Genomic DNA, 22,354 nt, shown 5'->3' on the forward strand with positions numbered 1-22,354 from the left:
ATATATATATATATATATATATATATATATATATATATATATATATATATATATATTTATATATAAGCAAAGTAGAAAAATGTATTATACGAGACATAATTTAACCACAGTCGACAGTAGTTCAGGATCAGATAATGAGAATCCTGCTATACCAATATCCTCACACTCCACAACACCTTCCCAAAAAACAGGTTTTTCAAGGGGTCAAGAAGAGGTACACAAGGCCCAAGAGACCCCCCCCTACCCACGAGGTAAACTGAATGATCAGATCTGGTCATCAACATCAGTAGCTGAACACTCACAGAGTGCGAATTGAGGTTACTGAATAAAAGGCCTATCATTTGTTCCTACTGCCTATTCGGATAACTTCACTTTGTATATAGATTTAAATGAAATTTCAAAGGCTACTGAAATTAAAAGAGTACTTCAAAGGAAAGGAGACACAAGTTAAAGGGACACTGAACCCAATTTTTTTCTTTCATGATTCAAATAGAGCATTACATTTTTAATCAACTTTCCTAATTTACTCCTATTATCAACTATTATCTTGGTCTCTTGCTATCTTTATTTTAAAAAGCAGGAATGTAAATCTCAGCAGCCAGCCCATTTTAGGTTCAGCACCATAGATAGCGCTTGCTTATTGGAGGCTTACATTTACCCACCAATAAGCAAGCATAACCCAGGTTCTCAACCCACAAATGGGCCGGCTCCTATGCATCAAATTCCTGCTTTTTAAATAAAGGTAGCAAGAGAACGAAGAAAAACTTTTAATAGGAAGATAAATTAGAAAGTTGCTTAAAATTGCATGCTTTACCTGAATTAGTGAAAGAAACAATTTGGGGTTTATTGTCCCTTTAAGAGGGAGCTGAACAAAGCTTAAGATACTGATATTCATTGATCACAGAAAAAATATATATTTATTTTGCTCTTGATTACTATGCGTATTAATAGCAGCCTAATCTGACCTGGGACGTCTCCCTATGGTCTAGGATACGAATTAATAAATATTTAAAACAAACAATAAATACATACACCTTGGTGTATGAATGTGAGTAATTGTATTACCACTTCACAGTATTCCTTAAAACAACATTCTCAAAATGCATCCTCCTATGGAACATACATATGTGATTCAGAATACAACATTTCTTAGGTCTAAATGAATATTATTACCACCTTGATGTGTCTAACAGTACAAGCTTTTTAAGACAAGCTTTTAAAGCAGATATAAGTGTCCCGGTTACTATGTAACAGTGGTGAGTTAATAAATTCTCTTAGATCTCCGTTCTATGTGGATTTAACTCAAAGTGTGCTACCAAATATCGCAACTTGCACTTAGTGCTATATAGCACACAAGTTAGGAATGCTCCTCAGTAGATGCAATAGGATGACAGGTGAATTCGAGTTGATTCTGTATACTTGCTCCTAGTGCAATATAGTACGCAAGTAAAAGATAGTAGATTGCAAGTTCGAATGATGACGATAGTTGTATAACCCGGGTTATAAGATCCTTGGTGGGATATACCTCACCCTCTGTGAATATAACTACCTTTAATCTTCAATGCGTTTCACTGTATTATGGGCTTTTTCAAGATTCACCGGTCATCCTATTGCATCTACTGACGAGCATTCCTAACTTGCGTGCTATATAGCACTAAGTGCAAGTTGCAATATCATCAATTGAATCACCAGTGTTCCTGTATCAGCGACGAATCCGACCATATTTAAAAAAAAACGTTACAACTTGTGACGTAATAACACGATCACATGGGAGCAAGCTGTGATTAGGTAACACTGCGAGGAGGGTAAGCAAGCTAACCTGTTTGTTAGAGGCACAACAGGACGTCAAGTATCCCCTCCACAGGATTCACTGTGACAGAAGCCCCTACATGAAGTAAAGTATTTTGTAGCACACTTGAGTAAATCCACATAGAAACGGAGATCTAAGAGAACTTATTAACTCACCACTGTTACAATAACCGGGACACTTATATCCTTATATTTTGCTTAAAAAGCTGTACTTGTTAGACACATCAAGGTGGTATTAAATATTCATTTAGACCTAAGAAATTTTGTATTCTGAATCACATATGTATGGTTCCATAGGAGGATGCATTTTGAGAATGTTGTTTTAGGAACACTGTGAAGTGGTAATACAATTACTCACATTCATACACAAGGTGTATGGTTTTATTGTTTGTTTTAAATATTTATTAATCGTATCCTAGACCATAGGGAGACGTCCCAGGTCAATTAGGCTGCTATTAATACGCATTGTAATCAAGAGCAAAAATAAATATATATTTTTCTGTGATCAATGAATATTAGTATCTTAAGCTTTGTTAGTGCCCAATTAATATACACTTTTATACCGAATAGCTAGCTGAACACATCAGTAAGCAAATGACAAGAGGATATATGAGCAGCCCACCAATCAGCAGCTAACTCCCAGCTTAAGAGCCAACCTAAGTATGGGTTTTCAACAAAAGATATTAAGAAAACTAAGCAAATTAGATAATAGAAGTAAATTGGAAAGTTGTTTAAAGTGGTATATCCTGTCTAAATCAAGAAAGATCTTTTTGAGTTTCATGTTGGTTTAATTACATTATAAGCACAGTGTTTACATCAGTAGGATTGTCAATCTCATGCTGCAGTTTGCCTCTAAAAAATTAACGTAACTTAAAATTAACATACCCCTTAGTATGACACTGGTAATTTACTACCAATGTCACATTATCACACAGATGCAGTGGGGATTACATATCCTTAAAATGACAGTAAAGTCAAAATTAAACTTTCATGATTCATATAGAACATGCCATTTTAAACAACTTTCCAATTTGCTTCTAGTATCAAATGTACTTTGTTGTCTTAGCAATCCTTTATGAAAGAGTAAATCTATACAGTATGTTTGGACTAATGTATAACATATGCTATAAACTATGCTGCAAACATTGCTGCCAGATGGGCTGAAGAGACGTGCACGCTCCTGAGCTTACCTAGAATTACTCTTTAACAAAAGATACCAGACAACTAAGCAAAATTGATAACAGAAGTAATTGGTTTACAATGATATGTTCTTTCCCATCTATGTAAGTTTAATTTTGACTTTACTATCTCTTTAAGAATTGACATATTATTGCTATGTGTAGCTGAAATGCCACATCGCTCTGCTAGCGGTCACATGTAGTGGGTAGTATAGCTTAAATATAGGGGTTGGGGCTTAAATAAATCATAAGCAGGGTTGTCAATCTTATACTCCAGCTTGAATCTAAAAGTGAATGTTACTTGTAACTTCACGTATGCCTTAGTATAACAGTGGTAAAAGAATTCCACTGTTATATCACATTATCACTAACAGATGCAAAGAGGGTCTCAGCACCATTTGTGTAAAGCTGTATTACTCTAATGCCGTATCAGCAGAACATATATGCACACTTTTTGAGGCACTACTTCCTACTGAGCATGTTCAAGAGGTTCATAGCATATACGTATATACATTTGGCTAACGACTGTCAATACAAGGGGTTGCTACTGATTTGAAATTCAGAGTAAGTATCTGCATTGACTTTGTATTATGCATTATAGATGGGGCAGCTACACTACAGAAAAGGCTTTTGGGGTGTGGGGGGGCCCTAAACAATGATCACGGGGAGGGGGGGTAGTTGGGGAGCCACTACATTACAGAAAATATTTTTAAAATAAAATGTCCAAACAAACCCCCAAATTTTTATAGGTACTGGCAGACAGCTGCCAGTACCTAAGATGGCGGACAATTTCAGAGGAGGATTAGAGAGCTTTTTTGGAAGGATCAGGGAGGTTGGAGGGTTAGGAGGGATCCTACCCTGCAGAAAAAATAATAATAATAATAATAAAAAAAAAAGAACGCCTTAGTTTTTTTTATTGGCAGACTGTTCTACCAGTACTTAAGATTGGGGTGACCAGGGGGTGGGGGATGGGAAGAGAACTGTTTGAGAGGATCAGGTAGGCATCAGGGGGTGGGAAGTATCAGATGGAGGGTAATCTCTACACTAAAGCTAAAATAACCTTACACGCTACCTAAATAACTCTTCACTGCTGGTATAATAGACGTGTGGTGCACAGCTGCAATTAGAGGCCATCTAATTACCAAAAAGCAATGGCAAAGTCATAAATGGCTGCTATTCTGAACAAAGGGGGATCTCAGAGAAGCTGTTACAAACCATTTGTGCCATGATTGCACAAGCAGTATGTGAATAATTTCAGTGAGGAACCCAAAGTTTGTGAATTGTTTTTTTATTTTGATCACATTTGGCAGTGAAAATGGTGGCATGAAATATACAAAATGGGCCTAGATTAATACCTTAGGTTGTCTACTTAATATATATATAGAAAATAATGAAGAGTGCACTCGCCAGGACTTTTCAGAAGTTTTTAATTCCAATATGTGAACGTTTTTCGGGGGATTAGCCCCTTCTTCAGACATACAAACTAACAATAAGAACAATATATATATAGTTTTGACAGGTAAAAAAAAAAAGTCTCTCTGTTTAAATGGAGTGATAGCAGAAATGAAAAAAATTTCTCTAGGTATTTTGGCCAAGTTTTTTCTCTGAAAGCCCTGGTAGTGAAGGGGATCACTCACAGAAAACTTTTCAAGGGACAGTGTACTCTAATATTTTCTCCCCTTTAATGTGTTCTCAGCAATCCGTTCACTTGCTGGAGAGTATTTAATTGTTTACATATCCTTTACCTTTATTTTGTTATTTGAAAGCCTGTACTTAAGTAATGGTTACAAATAAATCTATGTAAACAAGAAGGTTAGACAAAAATAAATGCTCATAGTGGTGGGCTGTGACAGAGACATACTACAATGTTCATTTTCTATTTTCTCCTCTACGAATAGGCTTTTGAGTAAACTGTAAAAAAAAGATAAGGACTTTGTGTAAATAATTAGACAGACTTCCGATGCCGCAAAGAGCCAAAATTATATACCCCTTTTCGCTTGCACGCAAAAGTTAGTGCATCACTCGTAATCTAGGCCCTGTATTGGGTTGTAGGTTCAAATAACAGAATCAACTATTTCATATACAAAAATAAACCTAAATAAACAATGTATCATACATTTTTAAAACTCTGTAGCTGCGTAGAAACAAATCATTGGAAACACATTACGGGGAAACTAATTTTAACAATACACAGTGCCTTTAAATGGGACAGTCAAGTCCAAAATAAACTTTCATGATTCAAATAGGGCATGTAAATTTTAAACAAAATTCCAATTTACTTTATCACCAATTTTGCTTTGCCTCTTTTGGTATTTGAGCTCACGCACGTGTGAAGTTACCTAGGAGTTTGCATTGGCTAATATGCAAGTCTGTCAAAAGAACTGAAATATTGGGCAGTTTGCAGAGTCTTAGATACAAGGTAATTAAAGAGGTTAAAATGTGTTTTATTATAACTGTGTTGGTTATAGCAAAACTGGGGAATGGGTAATAAAGGGATTATCTATCTTTTTAAACAACAAAAATTCTGGTGTTGACTGTCCCTTTAAAGGGGCGTATAATCTATAAGAATAAAACATAGGTCTTTCACAGTATGTCCACATTCAGAAAAATGTTGTGAAAATGGCTGTTTACTGTTGCTCGTGTTGATAGCTGCCCTGATAGTTTTCTCTACATAGAATATGCCACAAATGGAATTCAGTAGTTCTATTATAAACATAAAAAACATGGAAATATAGTAAATATTTATAAAATCTGGGATGTACTTTTAAAAAAGATAAAAAATCAAAGTGGGTTGGAGTCTTTTCTGATAAAACTAATCTTATATCAGTCACTCAGATGTTCATTGCGGTTGTTCATACTTTATAAAAATCCCTTCAAAGACCCAATGTGATTTAGTAAACATCCAATATTGGAACAGGACCTTCACAGACAGTTTTTTTACACTCCTGAAATCTTTGTTTCCCGTGTGGCTGGATATTGCCCGCAGTTTTCTCCCCTTCTTAACTTACTTGTGCATCAGGTCGTCCCACTTTACTTCCTCTCCTGGCTTTGTGTATGTCGCATAGGTAGTTACAGGGGCCAGTTTGACCCGTCTTCCTACTGTGACATCACAGCATTGTTTAATATTTTGCTCTACGGGTCCTCGTTCTCTCCACTTTACTTTTGCCTTCTATCTGGCAAAAAGTATTTCCCAAGTCTCAGTAAGATAAATATATGAACCGTCTGAACAAACAGGGTGCACGCTGACACTGACATTACAAAGAGTGCTCCAAAATCAGAAGCAACCCAATCAACGCGTTTCACCCGGTTGGGGTTTTTCAAGATAGGGTATCAGCCTCACTTTGGTTCTTTTACCTGTTCCAAATTGTTTCCATTGGCTGGGTTACTCACCTAGTTGTTAAGGTGGTATACTATTATTTAGAAACTCTGTTTCATGACATGAACATTATAGTCTCTTTATGGGAATTTTGTTTTAAGCTGCCTTAGATTATAATCTTAAAAAGTCAGTCAACACCAGAATTTTTGTTGTTTTAAAAGATAGATAATCCCTTTATTACCCATTCCCCAGTTTTGCATAACCAACACCATTATAATAATACACATTTTACCTCTGTAATTACCTTGTAAGCTTTTGCAGACTGCCCCCTTATTTCAGTTCTTTTGACAGACTTGCATTTTAGTCAATCAGTGCTTACTCCTAGTAACTTTCCCGTGCATGAGCTCAATGTTATCTATATAACACACATGAACTAATACCCTCTAGCGGTCAACATGCATTTAGATTAGAGGCGGCCTTCAAGGTCTAAGAAATTATCATATGAGCCTCCTAGGTTTAGCTTTCAACTAAGAATACCAAGAGAACAAAGCAAAATTGGTGATAAAAGTAAATTGGAAAGTTGATTAAAATTACATACCCTATCTGAATCATGAAAGTTTATATTGGACTTGGCTATCCCTTGTAATGTCTATTTATATGAGCTATCTAATTTTGTCTATATAGATACAACTATTGTATTCATTGTTGGTATCTAGATTACTTATGTAAAAAAGGTGATGTATTTTTAAACTTGTCTAAAAACCCGGAAAGTGAAATTATATTTATTCAAAGTGGTTTTAAAATAGAACCCAGAAATGAAAATACCTTAATATTATAATCAAAAGCAGCTTGAAACAAATTTCCAACCGGGGTGAAACGCGTTGATTGGGTTGCCTCTGTTTTTGGGCGCACTCTTTGTAATGTCCATGTCAGTGTGAACCTGTTTGTACAGACGGTTCATATATTTAGCTGAGACATGGAACTACTTTTTGCCATGTAGAAGGCAAAAACAGAATTTATGCTTACCTGATAAATTTCTTTCTCTTACGGTGTATCCGGTCCACGGCTTCATCCTTACTTGTGGGATATTCTCAATCCCTACAGGAAGTGGCAAAGAGAGCACACAGCAGAGCTGTCCATATAGCTCCCCTCAGGCCTCCGCCCCCCCAGTCATTCGACCGCCGGTTAGGAGAAAAAGGAGAACCATAGGGTGCAGTGGTGACTGTAGTTTACAAAAATAAATTTAAACCTGACTAAATTGCCAGGGTGGGCCGTGGACCGGATACACCGTAAGAGAAAGAAATTTATCAGGTAAGCATAAATTCTGTTTTCTCTTACATTGGTGTATCCGGTCCACGGCTTCATCCTTACTTGTGGGAACCAATACCAAAGCTTAGGACACGGATGAAGGGAGGGAACAAGTCAAGTAACCTAAACGGAAGGCACCACTGCTTGCAAAACCTTTCTCCCAAAAAATAACCTCCGAAGAAGCAAAAGTATCGAATTTGTAAAATTTGGCAATGTATGCAGTGAAGACCAAGTCGCTGCCTTAAAGATCTGTTCAACAGAAGCCTCATTCTTGAAAGTCCATGTGGAAGCCACAGCTCTAGTGGAATGAGCTGTGATTCGTTCGGGAGGCTGCCTTCCAGCAGTCTCATAAGCCAACCGGATGATGCTTTTCAGCCAGAAAGACAGAGAGGTAGCAGTTGCTTTTTGACCTCTCCTCTTACCAGAATAGACGACAAACAAGGACGATGTTTGTCTGAAGTCTTTAGTTGCTTTTAAATAAAACTTTAAAGCACGAACTACATCAAGATTGTGTAACAGACGTTCCTTGTTAGAAACTGGATTAAGACATAGAGAAGGAACAACTATTTCCTGGTTAATATTCTTATTAGAAACCACTTTTGGAAGAAAACCAGGTTTGGTACGCAAAACAACCTTATCTGCATGGAACACCAGATAGGGTGAATTACACTGCAAAGCAGACAACTCAGAAACTCTTCTAGCAGAAGAAATAGCTACCAAAAACAAAACTTTCCAAGATAGTAACTTAATATCTATGGAATGTAGAGGTTCAAACGGAACCCCTTGAATAACTGAAAGAACTAAATTTAGACTCCATGGAGGAGCCACAGGTCTGTAGACAGGCTTGATTCTGACTAAGGCCTGTACAAACGCCTGAACATCTGTACAAAACCTTGGAATCCTAATCTTACTCCATGAGTAACCCTTGGACTCGCACCAACAAAGATATTTCCTCCATATCTTATGGTAAATTTTCCTGGTAACAGGCTTTCTAGCCTGGATCAGAGTATCTATAACTGATTCAGAGAACCCACGCTTAGCTAGGTTTGGATGCTTGAATGGACCTTGTATTAGAAGGTCCTGCCTCAAAGGTAGCTTCCATGGTGGAGCCGATGACATATCCACCAGATCTGCATACCAAGTCCTGCGTGGCCACGCAGGAGCTATCAGAATTACCGAAGCCTTCTCCTGCTTGATCCTGGCTACTAGCCGAGGGAGGAGAGGAAACGGTGGAAAGACATAAGCTAGATTGAACGACCAAGGCGCCACTAATGCATCTACCAATGTCGCCTTGGGATCCCTGGACCTGGACCCGTAATGTGGAACTTTGGAGTTCTGGCGTGACGCCATCAGATCCAGAAGGCCCCATAGTTGGGTTAACTGGGCAAAAACCTCCGGGTGGAGTTCCCACTCCCCCCGGATGGAAAGTCTGACGACTCAGATAATCCGCCTCCCAGTTGTCCACTCCTGGGATGTGAATTGCTGATAGATGCAGGAGTGATCCTCTGCCCATTTGATGATCTTGGATACCTCCCTCATCGCCAGGGAACTCTTTGTTCCTCCCTGATGATTGATGTACGCTACAGTCGTGATGTTGTCCGACTGAAATCTGACGAATTTGGCCTCCGCTAGCTGAGGCCAGGCCTGGAGCGCATTGAATATCGCTCTCAATTCCAAAATGTTTATCGGAGAAGAGATTCTTCCCGACACCATAGACCCTGAGCTTTCAGGGAATTCCAGACCGCACCCCAGCCTAAGAGGCTGGCGTCGGTCGTGACAATGATCCACTCTGGTCTGCGGAAGCTCATTCCCTGAGACAGGTGATCCTGAGACAACCCACCAGAGGAGTGAGTCTCTGGTTTTCTGGTCCATTTTGTATTTGGGGAGACAAATCCGCATAATCCCCCATTCCACTGTTTGAGCATGCACAGTTGCAGTGGTCCTGAGATGAATTCGAGCAAAAGGGGACCACGTCCATTGCCCGCAATCCAATAGTCCTATTACCTCCATGCACTGAGCCACGGAGGGTTGAGGAATGGCATGAAGAACTCGACAAGTGTTCGAAAGTTTTGACTTCCTGACCTCCGTCAGAAAGATTTTCATTTCTACCCGAGTCTATTATTGTTCCCAGGAAGGGAAACCCTTGTGAACGGGGACAGAGAACCTCTTTTCTACTCTTCACCTTCCACCCGTGAGACCTTAGAAAGGCCAGAACGATGTCCGTATGAGCCTTTGCTCTGTGAAAGGACGACGCTTGTATTAAGATGTCGTCTAGGTAAGGTGCTACTGCAATGCCCCTTGGTCTTAGCACAGCTAGAAGGGACCCTAGCACCTTTGTGAAAATTCTGGGAGCAGTGGCCAATCCGAAGGGAAGAGCCACAAACTGGTAATGCTTGTCCAGAAAGGAGAACCTCAGGAACTGATGGTGATCTTTGTGGATAGGAATATGCAGGTACGCATCCTTTAAGTCCACGGTAGTCATATATTGACCCTCCTGGATCATCGGTAAGATTGTCTGAATGGTTTCCATTTTGAATGATGGAACTCTGAGGAAATTTGTTTAGGATTTTTAAGTCCAGGATTGGCCTGAAAGTTCCTTCCTTTTTGGGAACTACAAACAGGTTTGAGTAAAAACCCCGTCCTTGTTCTGCCGTTGGGACTGGGTGTATCACTCCCATCTTTAGGAGGTCTTCTACGCAGCGTAAGAATGCCTGTCTCTTTGTCTGGTCTAAAGACAAGCGAGAAATGTGGAACCTTCCCCTTGGAGGAAGGTCCTTGAATTCCAGAAGGTACCCCTGAGCGACAATCTCTAGCGCCCAGGGATCTGGGACATCTCTTGCCCAAGCCTGAGCAAAGAGAGAAAGTCTGCCCCCTACTGATCCGGTCCCGGATCGGGGCTACCCTTTCATGCTGTCTTGGTAGCAGCAGCAGGTTTCTTGGCTTGTTTACCCTTGTTCCAGCCTTTGCAAAGGTTTCCCATGTTGGTTTTGGCTGGGAAGCGTTACCCTCTTGCTTAGTGGCTGAAGAGGTTGAAGCAGGTCCGTTCCTGAAATTACGAAAGGAACGAAAATTAGCCTTGTTTTTAGCTTTGAAAGGTCTATCTTGTGGAAGGGCATGGCCCTTTCCCCCAGTGATATCTGAAATAATCTCTTTCAACTCTGGCCCCGAATAGGGTCTTACCCTTGAAAGGAATATTAAGCAATTTTGTTTGGACGACACGTTTCGCCGCTAATTTAGCTAACTGAAAAGCGGCGTCTGTGATGAAAGAATTAGCCAACTTCAGGGCGTGAACTCTGTCCATGACCTCATCATAAGAAGTCTCCTTCTGGAGCGAGGTTTTTCCAGTTCCTCAAAACCAAAAAGCAGCTGCAGTGGTTACAGGAATAATGCAAGAAATTGGTTGAAGAAGGAAACCTTGTTGAACAAATATTCTCTTAAGTAAACCTTCTAATTTTTTATCCATAGGATCTTTGAAAGCGCAACTGTCTTCTATTGGTATAGTCGTGCGCTTGGCTAGTGTTGAACTGCCCCTCTACCTTAGGGACCGTCTGCCACGCGTCCCTTCTGGGGTCAACAATGGGGAACATTTTCTTAAATATAGGAGGGGGAACAAAGGGTACACCTGGTCTCTCCCACTCCCTAGTCACAATATCCGCCACCACTCTTAGGTATCGGAAACGCGTCAGTGTGTACCGGGACCTCTAAGAATTTGTCCATTTTACACAATTTTTCTGGGACCACCAAGGGGTCACAATCATCTAGCGTAGCCAGGACCTCCTTAAGCAGGGCGCGGAGGTGTTCTAGCTTAAATTTAAATGCTATGGTATCTGGCTCTGCCTGCTGAGAAACTTTTCCTGTGTCAGAAATTTCTCCCTCAGACAGACCTTCCCTCACCGCCAAGTCAGATTGTTGTGAGGGCACTACAGATAAATTATCCACTGCGTCTGATTGCTCATTCTCTGTATTTAACACTGAGCTATCGCGCTTCCTTGGAAATGCTGGCAGTTTGGATAAAAATGCTGCGAGAGAATTATCCATTACTGCTGCTAACTGTTGCAAAGTTATAGGGATCGATGCGCTAGAGGTACTGGGCATCGCTTGCGCGGGCATAGCTGGTGTCGACACAGAAGGAGAGGAGAGAGTACTATCCTCACTACCTCAGCTAAGAATCATCTTGGGCTACATTTTTAAGTGTCACTGCATGGTCTTTAAACTGCTTGGACGCTATAGCACACTTCAAACACAAATGCAATGGGGGGTAACCGCCATGGGCTTTTAAACATACAGAACAAGGGCTATCCTGAAGGCTCAGACATGTTTGACAGACTTAGACAGCACTACAATGCAAGAAAAAATACTTTTTGAAAAAACGTTACTGTGTCTTTAAATAATAAAAAGTACACACACTTTATTACCAAAACATCAAATAACCATCAAATAAACATCCGATCTTAATGAAATTTTCACCACATTATCCTAATGCTTTGAAAATATTGCACACAAATTCCTCAGATCAATTAACCCCTTAATGCCCAAACCGGAGCTAAAAACAGCAGTTAACCGGTTTTAAACACTACAGCACGATGCCACAGCCTCTACTGTGGCTTTTTACCTTCCTTAGGGATTATTTGAAGAAGAAATAAGCCCTCTCTGAAGTCCTCTCTGAGGTTTCTGGACTCCACACGTGAAGCTGCATGAACTGTCTAGTAAAACAACTGCGCAACTGAGGCGCGAAAATGAGGCCCCCTCCCTCTTGATCCCGGAGTGATGGGGCCTTAGAGATAGGTTAGGAGACTAATAAACTGCCAGGCGAAATTACAAACCCCAAAAGTGTTTTATAAGTCTAAAAACACCAGATTCATTTTGAAATCATGCTAATAAAGCAATCGATTAAGCCCAAAATAGTGTCAACCAGCATTAAGCCCTAATCTAAGCCATCATTTTATACAGAGTCTAAGAAAATGGCTTACTTACCCCCGTGGGGATTCCTGTCAGTCTTCTAGCATTACTGGGGTCTTGTTAGAAAAATGACTGATCATACCTGAAGCAGTTAAGCCTGCAAACTGTTCCCCCCAACTGAAGGTTCTCCGGTATTCAACAGTCCTGTGCGTGGGAACAGCAATGGATTTTAGTTACTGGTGCTAAAATCATAATCCTCTCAGCAGAAATCTTCATCACTTTCTGCCTCAGAGTAAATAGTACAAACCGGCACTATTTTAAAATAAACTTTTGATAGAAGAAATAAAAACTACAAATCTAACACCACAAACTCTTTACCCTCCCGTGAGATGCTACTTGTTAGAGCGGCAAAGAGATTGACTGGGGGGCGGAGCCTGAGGGGAGCTATATGGACAGCTCTGCTGTGTGCTCTCTTTGCCACTTCCTGTAGGGATTGAGAATATCCCACAAGTAAGGATGAAGCCGTGGACCGGATACACCAATGTAAGAGAAAGTAATTAGTGCTGCGGAATCTGTTGGCGCTCTACAAATAACCGATAATAATAATAAAAGTAAAGTGGAGAGAACAAATCTGATTTAAACTTGAACAAGGACCCGTGGAGCAAAATATTAAACAACGCTGTGATGTCACAGTAGGAGGACGGGTCAAACGTTAATCCCCTGGCACAGACAAAGTCAGGAGAGGAAGTAAAGTGGACAACCTGAAGCACAAGTAAGTTAAAAGGGGAGAAACTGGATTAATATCCAGCCATGCGGAAAACAAATGTATTAGGTGTGTTAAAAACTGTCTGTGAAAGTCCTGATCCAATATTGGATGTTTGCTAAATCACATTGGGACTTTGAAGGGTTTTTATAAAGGATGAACAACCACTTCTGAGTGACTGAATATAAGATTAGTTTTATCAGAAAAGACTCCAACCACTTAGATTTTTTTTTTTTTAAAGAGACCTCCCAGTTTTTATGGATATTTACTATATTTTCCATGTTTTTTTATTTATTGAGATTTGCATGCATCTTCAGATTAAGTAATCATTTATTTTATGGTATTTTTAGGAAATTATCACAATCTTTGTATGAGCTCTTTAAACTGGAAACATTGGATTTATCAGAAGTTTTTGGAGTAATCAATTCCAATCCGTTTTGGGTAAATATCCACTATTGATAAGTGATCATTACTATAACCCTCTCCAGCAGGAGTTTGATTTACAGTACCAGTATATATTTCATTTTGTGTATATAGAAAATAGAGTGGTGGCCAAATGCTGCTGTTGTTTTGTAATGTGGATTGTAAGTAATTTATTTCTTGTATGTGATAGTTCAGTTAGAAAGATTTTGGTAGACAAATAGTTAAAAGGACAGTAAACACCAATTTTCATATATCTGCATGTAGTAGACACTACTATAAAAAAACAATATGCACAGATACCGATTTCAAAATCCAGTATAAAACCATTTAAAAACGTACTTAGAAGCTCCCAGTTTAGCACCGTTGATTAGGATAGCAGGAACAGTGGCTAAATTGCAGACACTCCCCCCCCTCCCCAGCATATGAAAAGACAGATTATACAGAAGCCAGCAGTAGACTGGAAAAGCAAGTCTACTGACACCATGGGGCTTGGTTAGGAGTCTGAAAATCTGTACAATGTTATTAAAAAATAAGCAATACTAAACATTGTTACAAAAAGACTCCCAGATGGGCTATATAAGTTGATCATCTACAAAACATTTATGCAAAGAAAAATGTGTAGTATAATGGCCGTTTAAGTGAGTTTACCCATCTCTGGAGCTCCTCTTCTATGCACCCCCCACAATCAATAACAAGTCGTCAATGTATCTGTGGATATAACTTCTTTAATTTCATCCAATGCACTTCATAAACTGTATAAAGGTTTGTATAGGGCTGGAGCCACGTTAGAACCCCATTGTGCTGTTTACTGCAGTTGGAAGCCAGATGGATCTTTAGGTTGAATATTGTACCTCCTTATAGCCTTGATACCAATATTAACTGCATTTTGTTCTCCGAGTCATGTATTGGTTCAGCTTCATTTTACAGCCTAACCATTTTGCCTAACCTTATCGATGTTTGTTATGCTTTACCTAATTAACATTACATGATCTTAGCTAAGGATAACAATTATTATTGGTTATTCAACATCTCTGCTATTGATATATATGGTATGTGTGTCTCTGATACATAACTTATATCATTTGAAGTAGTGGGGGTGTGTTTGGGGGGAGGGGGGTCACTGGCTCAGTGATGCTTGGTATGACAGTGTGCTATTGGTCTGAGGAAGTGATGCACATACCCCAAAATGTCACCTTTGTATTAAAGCACTTTGAGAGAGTGCTGGTGCTCATTATTTACAAGCTCCAAACATTCTGGTCCTTAAGGGGTTAATACAGCTTTCAACAATAATGCTAAGGTGTCTTCTTGTATACAATACATTTGCAACAATGTTTGGATGGGTAAAGCAAATAAATAGCATTAAACGGACAGTAAAGTCAAAAGTAAACTTTCATAATTCAGATAGAAAATGCAATTTTCAGCTTTCCATTTTATGTCTATTATCTAATTTGCTTCACTCTCTTTATATCCTTTGTTGAAAGGTATACATAAGGAGGAATGCACTACCTGGGAGGTAGCTGCTAATTGGTGGCTGCACATATATGCATCATTGGTTTACTTGATGTATTCAGCGAGCTCTCAGTAGTGTGTTGCTGCTCCTTCAACAAAGAACATAAAGAAAATGAAGCACATTTGATAACCGAAGTGTGTTTAAAATTGTATGCACTATCTGAATCATGAAAGAAAAATTGTGGGTTTCACGGCATTTTAAAAAAATTTGAGGAAGGAGCAAATGACTGGTATCTAAAAAGAACATTACCAAATTATGGGCTAGATTACAAGTGGTGCGCTAACATAGTGCGGGACGCAATAAGCAATATCGCTACTGCGCTAACTTATGAGTATATTACAAATTAAAATTTAATTAAAGTAAAACGGGTGCATTCGAGTGCAAACAAAATTTGTGCTCAGCAGATTAGTATGATTGAAGACCTAACGTAAAGTTTAAGGGTTAAAAAAAAAAAAATCTTCCCCACACATATAAATACATAAAAATAAACTATTACATGCATTTAAAACAACTTTCCAATTTCCTTCTATTATCTAATTTGCTTAAATCTCTTGATATCCTTCGTTGAAAAGCATATATAAATAGGCTCAGGAGCTGCTAGTTGGTGGCTGGAAATAGATGCCATGTGTTATTGGCTCACCCATGTGCATTTCTATTTTGTCAACAAAGGATACCAAAAGAATAAAGCAAATAAGATGATAGAAGTAAATTGGAATGTTTTTTTAAATTGTATTCTGTATCTGAATCAAGTTTATTTTTTTGCTTCATGGCCCTTTAATTGTTTTATATGTGTAAATATGAATATACATACACATACACATACACATGTATATATATATATATATATATATATATATATATATATATATATATATACATATACATTTATATACCCATTGATAATCCTAATATGTCTAAACTTCTATCCCTTAGCACCCTCTTTTGTCTGTTCCAACCCACTGTGAAGGTAACTCCATAGACTTGGTCTTCACTAATCTCTGTGCTGTTTCCAACTTCTTTACCTTCCCCTTTCCTCTCTCTGACCACCATCTACTAACTTTGTCTCTTACTCTACTTGCTACATCTTTGCAAGCCCCTACAAATACTGCAGGAATTTAAATGACTTGGATCTCACAGAGTTTTCCACTCAACTGAATCCTCTGCTCTCCACCATTTCATCCCTCTCCTGCCCAAACCTTGTGGCTTTACAGTATAATTCGGCACTAAAATCAACACGGGACAAAGCTGCACCCTCCACTGTTCGCCGTACATCAATCACTCGAGGGCAACTGTGGCACACCAAACAGACCAGATATCTTCAGCAATGTTCACGGGCTGCTGAACGTCAGTGGAGGAAATCACGCACCTGTGCTGTTTTCCGGCATTATAAATTCATCCTCAAGTCCTACAACTCTGTGCTCAGCCTGGCCAAAGAAGTCTATTTCTCCTCTCTTGTGTCATATCACGCATAAGACCCCAGAAAGCTGTTCTCAACCTTTAACTCCATTCTACGTCCGCCTGCCCCAAACTACCAACCTCACTGCTCAGATTATTGCTGATCACTTCAAAAAAAAAATTGACACCATTAGAAAAGATATTGGCACCTCACACCCCTCAAACCCAGCACTCCTACCCACCCTTTCTATTTACAAAGCTCTATGCTACTTACCTCCTGTAACAGAGAAAACAGAATTTATGTTTACCTGATAAATTACTTTCTCCAACGGTGTGTCCGGTCCACGGCGTCATCCTTACTTGTGGGATATTCTCCTCCCCAACAGGAAATGGCAAAGAGCCCAGCAAAGCTGGTCACATGATCCCCTCCTAGGCTCCGCCTTCCCCAGTCATTCGACCGACGTAAAGGAGGAATATTTGCATAGGAGAAATCATATGATACCGTGGTGACTGTAGTTAAAGAAAATAAATTATCAGACCTGATTAAAAAACCAGGGCGGGCCGTGGACCGGACACACCGTTGGAGAAAGTAATTTATCAGGTAAACATAATTCTGTTTTCTCCAACATAGGTGTGTCCGGTCCCACGGCGTCATCCTACTTGTGGGAACCAATACCAAAGCTTTAGGACACGGATGAAGGGAGGGAGCAGATCAGGTCACCTAGATGGAAGGCACCACGGCTTGCAAAAACCTTTCTCCCAAAAATAGGCCTCAGAAGAAGCAAAAGTATCAAATTTGTAAAATTTAGTAAAAGTGTGCAGTGAAGACCAAGTCACTGCTTACATATCTGATCAACAGAAGCCTCATTCTTGAAGGCCCATGTGGAAGCCACAGCCCTAGTAGAATGAGCTGTGATTCTTTCAGGAGGCTGCCGTCCGGCAGTCTCGTAAGCCAATCTGATGATGCTTTTAATCCAAAAAGAGGGAGAGGTAAAAGTTGCTTTTTGACCTCCTCCTTTTACCAGAATAAACAACAAACAAAGAAGATGTTTGTCTAAAATCCTTTGTAGCATCTAAATAGAATTTAGAGCAAGAACTACATCCAAATTGTGCAACAAACGTTCCTTCTTTGAAACTGGATTCGGACACAAAGAAGGCACGACTATCTCCTGGTTAATGTTTTTGTTAGAAACAACTTTCGGAAGAAAACCAGGTTTAGTTACGTAAAACCACCTTATCTGCATGGAACACCAGATAAGGAGGAGAACACTGCAGAGCAGATAATTCTGAACTCTTCTAGCAGAAGAATTGCAACCAAAAACAAAACTTTCCAAGATAATAACTTAATATCAACGGAATGTAAGGGTTCAAACGGAACCCCCTGAAGAACTGAAAGAACTAAATTGAGACTCCAAGGAGGAGTCAAATGTTTGTAAACAGGCTTGATTCTAACCAGAGCCTGAACAAAGGCTTGAACATCTGGCACAGCTGCCAGCTTTTTGTGAAGTAACACAGACAAGGCAGAAATCTGTCCCTTCAAAGAACTTGCAGATAATCCTTTCTCCAAAACCTTCTTGAAGAAAAGGATAGAATCTTAGGAATTTTTACCTTGTCCAAGGGAATCCTTAGATTCACACCAACAGATATATATTTTCCATATTTTGTGGTAGATTTTTCTAGTTACAGGCTTTCTGGCCTGAACAAGAGTATCAATGACAGAATCTGAGAACCCTCGTTTGATAAGATCAAGCGTTCAATCTCCAAGCAGTCAGTTGGAGTGAGACCAGATTCGATGTTTCGAACGGACCTTGAACAAGAAGGTCTCGTCTCAAAGGTAGCTTCCATGGTGGAGCCGATGACATATTCACCAGGTCTGCATACCAAGTCCTGCGTGGCCACGCAGGAGCTATCAAGATCACCGATGCCCCTCTCCTGATTGATCCTAGCTACCAGCCTGGGGATGAGAGGAAACGGCGGGAATACATAAGCTAGTTTGAAGGTCCAAGGTGCTACTAGTGCATCTACTAGAGTCGCCTTGGGATCCCTGGATCTGGACCCGTAGCAAGGAACCTTGAAGTTCTGACGAGAGGCCATCAGATCCATGTCTGGAATGCCCCACAATTGAGTAATTTGGGCAAAGATTTCCGGATGGAGTTCCCACTCCCCCGGATGAAATGTCTGACGACTCAGAAAATCCGCTTCCCAATTTTCCACATCCTGGGATGTGGATTGCAGACAAGTGGCAGGAGTGAGTTCTCCGCCCATTGAATGATTTTGGTCACTTCTTCCATCGCCAGGGAACTCCTTGTTCCCCCTGATGTGTTGATGTACGCAACAGTCATCATGTTGTCTGATTGAAACCGTATGAACTTGGCCTTTGCTAGCTGAGGCCAAGCCTTGAGAGCATTGAATATCGCTCTCAGTTCCAGAATATTTATCGGGAGAAGAGATTCTTCCCGAGACCAAAGACCCTGAGCTTTCAGGGGTCCCCAGACCGCGCCCCAGCCCACCAGACTGGCGTCGGTCGTGACAATGACCCACTCTGGTCTGCGGAAGGCTCATCCCCTGTGACAGGTTGTCCAGGAGACAGCCACCAACGGAGTGAATCTCTGGTCCTCTGATCTACTTGTATCGTCGGAGACAAGTCTGTATAGTCCCCATTACCACTGACTGAGCATGCACAGTTGTAATGGTCTTAGATGAATTCGCAGCAAAAGGAACTATGTCCATTGCCGCTAACATCAAACCTATTACTTCCATGCACTGCGCTATGGAAGGAAGAGGAACAGAATGAAGTATTTGACAAGAGTTTAGAAGTTTTGATTTTCTGGCCTCTGTCAGAAAAATCCTCATTTCTAAGGAGGTCTATTATTGTTCCCAAGAAGGGGAACCCTTGTTGACGGAGATAGCGAACTTTTTTCTACGTTCACTTTCCACCCGTGAGATCTGAGAAAGGCCAGGACAATGTCCGTGTGAGCCTTTGCTTGTGGAAGGGACGACGCTTGAATCAGAATGTCGCCAAGTAAGGTACTACTGCAATGGCCCCTTGGTCTTAGCACCGCTAGAAGGGACCCTAGTACCTTTGTGAAAATTCTTGGAGCAGTGGCTAATCCGAACGGAAGTGCCACAAACCTGGTAATGCTTGTCCAGGAATGCGAACCTTAGGAACCGATGATGTTCCTTGTGGATAGGAATATGTAGATACGCATCCTTTAAATCCACCGTGGTCATGAATTGACCTTCCTGGATGGAAGGAAGAATTGTTCGAATGGTTTCCATTTTGAACGATGGAACCTTGAGAAACTTGTTTAGGAGATCTTGAGATCTAAGATTGGTCTGAATGTTCCCTCTTTTTTGGGAACTACGAACAGATTGGAGTAGAACCCCATCCCTTGTTCTCCTAATGGAACAGGATGAATCACTCCCATTTTTAACAGGTCTTCTACACAATGTAAGAATGCCTGTTTTTTTTATGAGGTCTGAAGACAATTGAGACCTGTGGAACCTCCCCCTTGGGGAAGCCCCTTGAATTCCAGAAGATAACCTTGGGGAGACTATTTCTAGTGCCCAAGGATCCAGAACATCTCTTGCCCAAGCCTGAGCTCCAGGCTGGCTTGGCTTGAGAAGTATTACCCTCTTGCTTAGAGGACGTAGCACTTGGGGCTGGTCCGTTCTTCTGCGAAAGGGACGAAAATTAGGTTTATTTTTGGATTTGAAAGACCTATCCTGAGGAAGGGCGTGGCCTTGCCCCCAGTGATATCAGAGATAATCTCTTTCAAGTCAGGGCCAAACAGCGTTTTCCCCTTGAAAGGAATGTTAAGCAATTTGTTCTTGGAAGACGCATCCGCTGACCAAGATTTAGCCAAAGCGCTCTGCGCGCCACAATAGCAAAACCAGAATTTTTCGCCGCTAACCTAGCCAATTGCAAAGTGGCGGTCTAGGGTGAAAGAATTAGCCAATTTGAGAGCATGAATTCTGTCCAAAATCTCCTCATAAGAAGAAGAATTATTATTGATCCGCCTTTTCTAGTTCATCGAACCAGAAACACGCTGCTGTAGTGACAGGAACAATGCATGAAATTGGTTGTAGAAGGTAACCTTGCTGAACAAACATCTTTTTAAGCAAACCCTCTAATTTTTTATCCATAGGATCTTTGAAAGCACAACTATCTTCTATGGTATAGTGGTGCGTTTGTTTAGAGTAGAAACCGCCCCCTCGACCTTGGGGACTGTCTGCCATAAGTCCTTTCTGGGGTCAACCATAGGAAACAATTCTTAAATATGGGGGGAGGGACGAAAGGTATACCGGGCCTTTCCCATTCTTTATTTACAATGTCCGCCACCCGCTTGGGTATAGGAAAAGCTTCGGGGGGCCCCGGGACCTCTAGGAACTTGTCCATTTTACATAATTTCTCTGGAATGACCAAATTCTCACAATCATCCAGAGTAGATAACACCTCCTTAAGCAGAGCGCGGAGATGTTCCAATTTAAATTTAAATGTAATCACATCAGGTTCAGCTTGTTGAGAAATTTTCCCTGAATCTGAAATTTCTCCCTCAGCACAAAACCTCCCTGGCCCCCTCAGACTGGTGTAGGGGCACTTCAGAACCAATATCATCAGCGTCCTCATGCTCTTCAGTATTTTCTAAAACAGAGCAGTCGCGCTTCGCTGATAAGTGGGGCATTTTGGCTAAAATGTTTTTGATAGAATTATCCATTACAGCCGTTAATTGTTGCATGGTAAGGAGTATTGGCGCACTAGATGTACTAGGGGCCTCCTGTGTGGGCAAGACTGGTGTAGACGAAGGAGGGATGATGCAGTACCATGCTTACTCCCCTCACTTGAGGAATCATCTTGGGCATCATTTTCTCTAAATTTTGTGTCACATAAATCACATCTATTTAAATGAGAAGGAACCTTGGCTGCCCCACATACAGAACACAGTCTATCTGGTAGTTCAGACATGTTAAACAGGCATAAACTTGATAACAAAGTACAAAAAACGTTTTAAAATAAAACCGTTACTGTCACTTTAAATTTTAAACTGAACACACTTTATTACTGCATATGTGAAAAAGTATGAAGGAATTGTTCAAAATTCACCAAAATTTCACCACAGTGTCTTAAAGCCTTAAAAGTATTGCACACCAAATTTGGAAGCTTTAACCCTTAAAATAACGGAACCGGAGCCGTTTTTATATTTAACCCCTTTACAGTCCCTGGTATCTGCTTTGCTGAGACCCAACCAAGCCCAAAGGGGAATACGATACCAAATGACGCCTTCAGAAAGTCTTTTCTATGTATCAGAGCTCCTCACACATGCATCTGCATGTCATGCTTCCCAAAAACAAGTGCGCAATAGAGGCGCGAAAATGAGACTCTGCCTATGATTAGGGAAAGCCCCTAGAGAATAAGGTGTCCAATACAGTGCCTGCCGGTTATTTTACATAGTTCCCAAGATTAAAATAATTCCTCAAGGCTATGGAGTATAAAATATGCTTATATATAAATCGTTTTAGCCCAGAAAATGTCTACAGTCTTAAAAGCCCTTGTGAAGCCCTTTTTTCTCTTTATGTAATAAAAATGGCTTACCGGATCCCATAGGGAAAATGACAGCTTCCAGCATTACATCGTCTTGTTAGAAATGTGTCATACCTCAAGCAGCAAAAGTCTGCTCCCTGTTTCCCCCAACTGAGTTAATTCCTCTCAACAGTCCTGTGTGGAAACAGCCATCGATTTTAGTAACGGTTGC

At 40.4% G+C, this 22,354-nt stretch overlaps 1 protein-coding gene across 3 annotated transcripts in view; it reads right to left on the reverse strand.

The window, feature by feature from the left end:
• LOC128656976 (gastrula zinc finger protein XlCGF66.1-like) overlaps window positions 1–22,354 on the reverse strand; it is a 473,235-nt gene that overhangs the window by 340,216 nt on the left and 110,665 nt on the right. The gene's annotated exons all lie outside the window — the stretch shown is intronic.

Source organism: Bombina bombina, chromosome 4 (genome assembly GCF_027579735.1).
Source record: "Bombina bombina isolate aBomBom1 chromosome 4, aBomBom1.pri, whole genome shotgun sequence".
Lineage (NCBI taxonomy): Eukaryota > Metazoa > Chordata > Amphibia > Anura > Bombinatoridae > Bombina > Bombina bombina.